The sequence below is a fragment of the Ruditapes philippinarum genome, unplaced genomic scaffold (assembly GCF_026571515.1).
Source record: "Ruditapes philippinarum isolate M1 unplaced genomic scaffold, ASM2657151v2 ctg2223_1_1_1_1, whole genome shotgun sequence".
NCBI classification, from domain to species: Eukaryota; Metazoa; Mollusca; class Bivalvia; order Venerida; family Veneridae; genus Ruditapes; species Ruditapes philippinarum.
Genome location: NW_026860168.1, coordinates 47,707 through 53,706, shown reverse-complemented (window position 1 = coordinate 53,706; position 6,000 = coordinate 47,707). Strand labels below are relative to the sequence as shown.

Sequence of the window (6,000 nt, the reverse complement as noted above, 5' to 3'; positions counted from 1 at the left end):
TAATATGGTTAATAAATTAGCATACATCATTAATCTCCGGATGAGAAAATATTTTAGTTTTGCGGCATAAATTAGGTCAAATTAAACGTTTTATAATTTGCTTAAGTATGTAACATGACACATGTTTAAACAAAGATATAATCGAAAGTTTGAATTATGGAGTGGTCCGTAAAGAATATTTGTTCTATACCAGAATGGGCTTGTTTATAGAACCGAGATTTTTCACAATCGTCCTTCATAACAAAAATTGTAGTACAACTATCTGTATCTTTGTGATATATATTGTCTGATTTAAACACTTCACTACAGTATATGCACTATTTATCTTGAAATTCATCTAGATTATCAGTATATAGGGTAATGTCATAATTAATGTTAGTTATATCGGTGAAGGGTTTCTGCACCAATGGACATTCCAACTACATTAAAAGTGTCACGTTTATAAGTTATCTACAATATAATTTTGTTTTTAAAAAACAGCATCGTGTTCGTTAACGGCATCGTTTGTTGGAATAATTATAATTAAAATTGCGAAAAAGGCAACTCGTGCATGTTTTCTCCTTTATTTTTTATCAAAAAGCAGCTTTAAAATAGGTTTTCAAAATAAGTTATATACATATAATAATAACTTATCTATAATTAAGTGTGCATACAAATGATGTTTGTTTTTACATACATAAATTGCATTTCACCTACTACATTTTTATTTGCTTTATGAAGAATAAATGTTTCTTCAATGGATTGGGATAGAGTCATATGCTTTTCAGCGTTGGTTACACGTTACCTTTTGATCGTTCTGGGGTTATTTTTAGCCTCTCATAAGTCTTAAATGTTCTTGGCGATGAGGGGGACTGCCGCCCCCTTCAAATCCCTCAAATAGAAGGAGGCACATTCCCCTTCTGGCAACCCCCTGATGTATCTTTTGGTTGGGTGACCGCGCCGAAAAAGTGGTTTATTTTTTTAAACAACCTTTTTCAAACAAAAACAAGTGTTGGGGGCCTAAATAAGGCCATTTTTTCACAAAGTCCTGTCACACATCTCGGGTGTATATATCACATGATATATACATGACTTGTCACGCGATAGAAGCTAAAGATAATAATAAGTATATATATATATATATCTTGCCCGTCAAATCAAAATAAAATGTTTTTGTTTGTGAATAGAAAGAGGAAAATAACGTAATGGAGTAATTTTAGAAAGGCAATAAATGTAAGTTCTTATTTATGTATATGCTGGTAGATACTTACATTTAAATTATTTCGCTTAAAGATCAATTAATTTAAGCAAATTGATCATCATTTTTCGTTCTACATTGTTATACATTTTGTTCTTGTACAATCATTTGAATGCATTGCCTGGATTATGGACTATAAAATTTTATTAAACAACTTCAGTTGATGTTTTTACCCATCCCTTCCGAGTAAAACGATTTTAAAATAAATACAAATGTAAATTTTTTTTAATGTTTTTCAAATTTAACGTCGAAATAAGATTCCTTTGACTCCTTCACCGCAAAATGACGTCAACGGAGCGCAAGATCGAACCGTTCGCGCATCTTCACAGCGCATATTGTTTTATACATGGGTACCAAAAGGGGAAATATCAATTTCTTTCGGCGGATCAATATCCAATCAAAAAGGGGGAACAATCTGGAAGGGTAATAAAGTACCCAATCATTTTAACTATAAAACAAGTACTTCAATCATACTGGCAAGTATGAATATTTTATATATGTAGATCAGAAAAAGTGGCCGATTTGAACGCTTTTGTGCGTCATGTTGTCGCTAGCACGTCAAAACGCCAAACGGCGCGTTGTCGGACTTTCGTTTTGTCGTCCTGTCGCTAAGGTGTTTTCGCGATCTCACATTGTCGCTCGACTCAAGCTTGAATTGACCCCCGAGATGCCGTGGTACGTAATAATTTATATGTGGTCATGTTTATATATATTAGTGCAACATGGCGTGTTTTATCATGGTTTTGATGGAGAAACTTAGAATCTTTACAACATCTGTATCAGACCATGTCGACATAACTAATGTCTATTATAACACAGGACGGGGACCATTTGAACCACAATTACACGGACGTACGTCTGAACACCTTTCAATGTTTTCAATGCCACGGATTCACGAAGTGATTGGCAGTATAACAAATCACATATATATGTGCCTGTTCATGGTTGAAAACGTCATATATGCAAATTAAGTACAAATGGGTTCCATCTGAGGACCGTCTGGACACCAAACACTGTGTTAATGTATATAAATTAAGTTACTAATATATGTACAATACTATAACTCAGAATAGTACATTTGGCTGCAAGCTGAAATATCATTTTAAAGGTGTCCAAACGTCTTGATAAGTGTACATGTATATACGTATATAAAATATATGGTTTCTAATCAAGCACTGACTAAAATAATTTATCTGGTATAACTGCTAGTTAGATAAAAACGCATATACAAAATGCACTGCAGAAACGGACATATACCAAACTTATATTAAAACACAAGTGTCTACCAATATGTTCTTCAAAGGATGAACAATTCTATGTATTAAGATTTTGGTTTGGTGGTAGGGGTTTATTTTCCGGATATTAATTGGGTCTTTCCGACAGTGCCGATGATGTTAATACGCGGTGATATATTCCAAGAAGCAGATACAATGTATAACAAGGCTTGTCGAGATGAAATACGTTGACTTAGCTTTTATCGATTCTCATCAACTCCATTATTGACAAAAAATATGTCGACATGCCTTGAAACAAACGTTGCCCAGACGTCTTTATTATCTCACCAAACAATGATAGAAGACGTCATTTCGCGTAAATATAAGTCGACATGACGCACATGAGTTATCACAAACACGACATCTAGGGGGGTCAATTCAAGCTTCCATAGTATGAAATCGAAGGATAAGCTTATTAGACAGGCGACTGGGGGACATCGCGACAACGCGCCGCACTACAACGAGCCGTTTGACGTGCTTTGCTAGAGATAGGACGACAAGACGACAGACAGTGCTACAACGCGCTGTTTGGCGAATTTCGCCAGCGACAAGACGAAAAGGCGATAACGATATAGATTGTGTTGTCGCTATCGACAACGCAACGCGCAAAGTGTACCAAATCAGCCACCATAGATATTATATGATTAATTATATGCGAAAATCACGATAATTATCAAAATATTGGTATTTATCATCCTATATAATATTATAGTGTGCATGTGATTTATACAATTATTGTTTACATACTTTTAAACGACCCTTATATATTTTGCCTCTAGTATTACATAACATAAGTATAACATAAGCAATTAAAGTTTTATTTAAAGATAAAGAGACAAAAATGATGAAGAAATGTGTCACCTTTTGTTTTCCCTTTTTTACGTCATTTTCAAAACGTTGAATGGCTGGTGAGTAAGAGATTTGGCCATTGCCAAATAAATCACTAGTCATAAAGCATTTCGATGCGGGAAGGTTCATATTTTAAGTAAGAAAAACTTTCTTTACATCAGACACTAACAACTTTTAATTTATTCAAATTTATTCAAAGTCAAGATTTTAGCCGTGATAACCATATTATTTTGTCATTTGTCAAATATTTGACTGACAAATCAACAGTTCTTCTTTATCAAATTTTTATTCTTCTATGTCATGAACCTAAACAGCTATATCATGTTTATGATACAGCATTATTCTGTTTATCTCAATCATTTCTCGTTTTCCTTATTTTGTGTTTTTTTCTTTATTTAGAATCAAGTGTTTCTTACAAAAAAAACAACAACAAAAAACTTGCATCACCTGGTAATTGAAGGAAAACTTATTTTTGTTTTAGATGTACAAGATAATTGTTATTAGAAATTAAAATTGCATGGACCTTAAATGAGTTCCTCTAAAGATTTTGTAAGATACAGCAATATACATATAGGTATATATTCATAAATCTATCATATTGTTTTATTAGATATGAGAACAACCGCGGTCTCATTTTAAACGATTTAAGTGTTCTCGTTATTTATTGAATGTATTGTAAAAAACATAATTATTATGTTTATTTTTCATCATTTATATAATTAATATAATTATATTATATAGTCTTTAAAAGAATAAGTAAAGCCTTTGTCTTTCATAAGTATCCAAGTATAGTAGCCACACGATTCAAGAATATTGAAATATCCAGAGAAAAAGTAGACCATGTTAACTTAATGCAAATAATACAAAAAAACTAATAAAAACGTATATAATTTAATACATGTGTGCCCACAACCCTGTGATACTATATTCTTGTTATTGTTTCCCTGACCATTTATTTGTATTACATAGTGAGATCGTACTTAATACAATTTATGTTATAAAAAAAACCATTTTACTATGTATTGCAAAACGTATATAAAAGTTATATGTTATATTGACCTATATTTTATTCTCATAATAACGGCATTGTGTTAGGTATAAAATATGCGATACCATATATGAACGATTATAGATTCATTAGTGGTATAGGAGGATATACCCCTAACAAAATTGATTAGATCTGAAAAGGAGCACGACAAAGAATTACAAAACAAATAAAACTGACACTTTAAATAGAGTTTAATAAGATCGTGTATTCTAAATGAAAAAAGTTACTACAGTTAAATGTTGTTGATTGGGTGTACGTAAAGTGTGACTTTTTATCACACAATAATACAACTTTGACCAATGTTAGAATATAGGACTACACTATGACGGCACATGTCAGATACAAGATATCAGCGTTCAAATGTTTGATAAAAGACAACGTATCAATGTCAGTCGGGATAGTCTAGATAAAGAGGTTAAGATAACGACTTAGTTGACAAGGTGAACAAATATGGTGCTGAAATAAAAAGTTTAATTCGGGGAAATAATACCACGTTTATACATATATCTTTAAAATAAATAAACAGACACACACGTCACATCAAAGGACTTTTTTTATTGTTGATGTTGCTTTTTTATATTTGATTAACAAACCGAGGGAATAACGCTGATATGAAAATGGACCTAATCTAAATATACACATGTACATGTACAGTATTTATAGTTATTTATTTGTGTACATATAAGTTTTTTTCCTCAAAAGCTAAACATTATTTTGCATAAATGACAAATTTGTCATTATGTATGAAATATTAAAAAAATAAAATATCATTATATTGTCTGCCCTTCAAAAACGGGACAAGTGCTTCGTGTGTCCCCTCAATATGAAATAATTGTGAAATACTCTACTATTTGAAGGGTAATAGCTCTGGTGTAAATGACCTGACTTTAACAGACACATGTGTATGAAACTGCCCTCCTTTGTTACAATACTGTTCTATTTTGTCTTTGTTACATGGTCGTGCCGCTTTAACGACTCCATAAAAAAAGATATTGCACGGACATGCATATGTATTGACGTGACTTCAATTGAGTATAAAAACAAAGAGTAATGACGCGCTAAATGTAACAGTTACATGCCAAGTGTCTCAATTTTACGAAATGTCGCACTTGCCACTTAATGTCGCAAAATCGTCTGCCATTATATGGTACATTGTCAGTAAAACATGATTCATTGTAATGATGTCAACATACTTACCGTAGTGTAGCAATTTAAAATCATCTTTAACAGATACACATGTGTGCCTCTGTAAGTTGTGACAAAGCAATTACGACAGTCTAACAACATGCATGTTTATGTTCTATTCAATGCCGACTACCTATCGCATTTTGTCATATTTTTAACAACTCTTTGACATACATTTTCAATTTGAACTGAAATTATAGATTAAATACATATACAGTATAAATAGTTGCCCAGCCTATAGCCTTTTTTTTATATATAATTTATTTTTTTCTCAGTGATCATACAATAATACAGTGTACATAACATATAATAAACTTCTGTCCAGATAATACAAAAGCATGGTCACAAAGAGTTGTTTTTTTTCACACCCAAACACACGCCCGCACACACATCCGCACCCATACACC

The 6,000-nt window shown here is 32.2% G+C and overlaps 1 protein-coding gene across 1 annotated transcript in view; it reads left to right on the top strand.

Moving 5' to 3' along the window:
* Positions 1 to 1,117: 1,117 nt before the first annotated feature.
* Positions 1,118 to 6,000, top strand: part of LOC132759105 (uncharacterized) — a 48,348-nt gene continuing 43,465 nt past the window's right edge. Inside the window, exon 1 of the mRNA XM_060750827.1 lies at positions 1,118 to 1,212. The gene's annotated coding sequence lies outside the window, so the exon portion shown is untranslated. The remainder of the gene's footprint in view (positions 1,213 to 6,000) is intronic.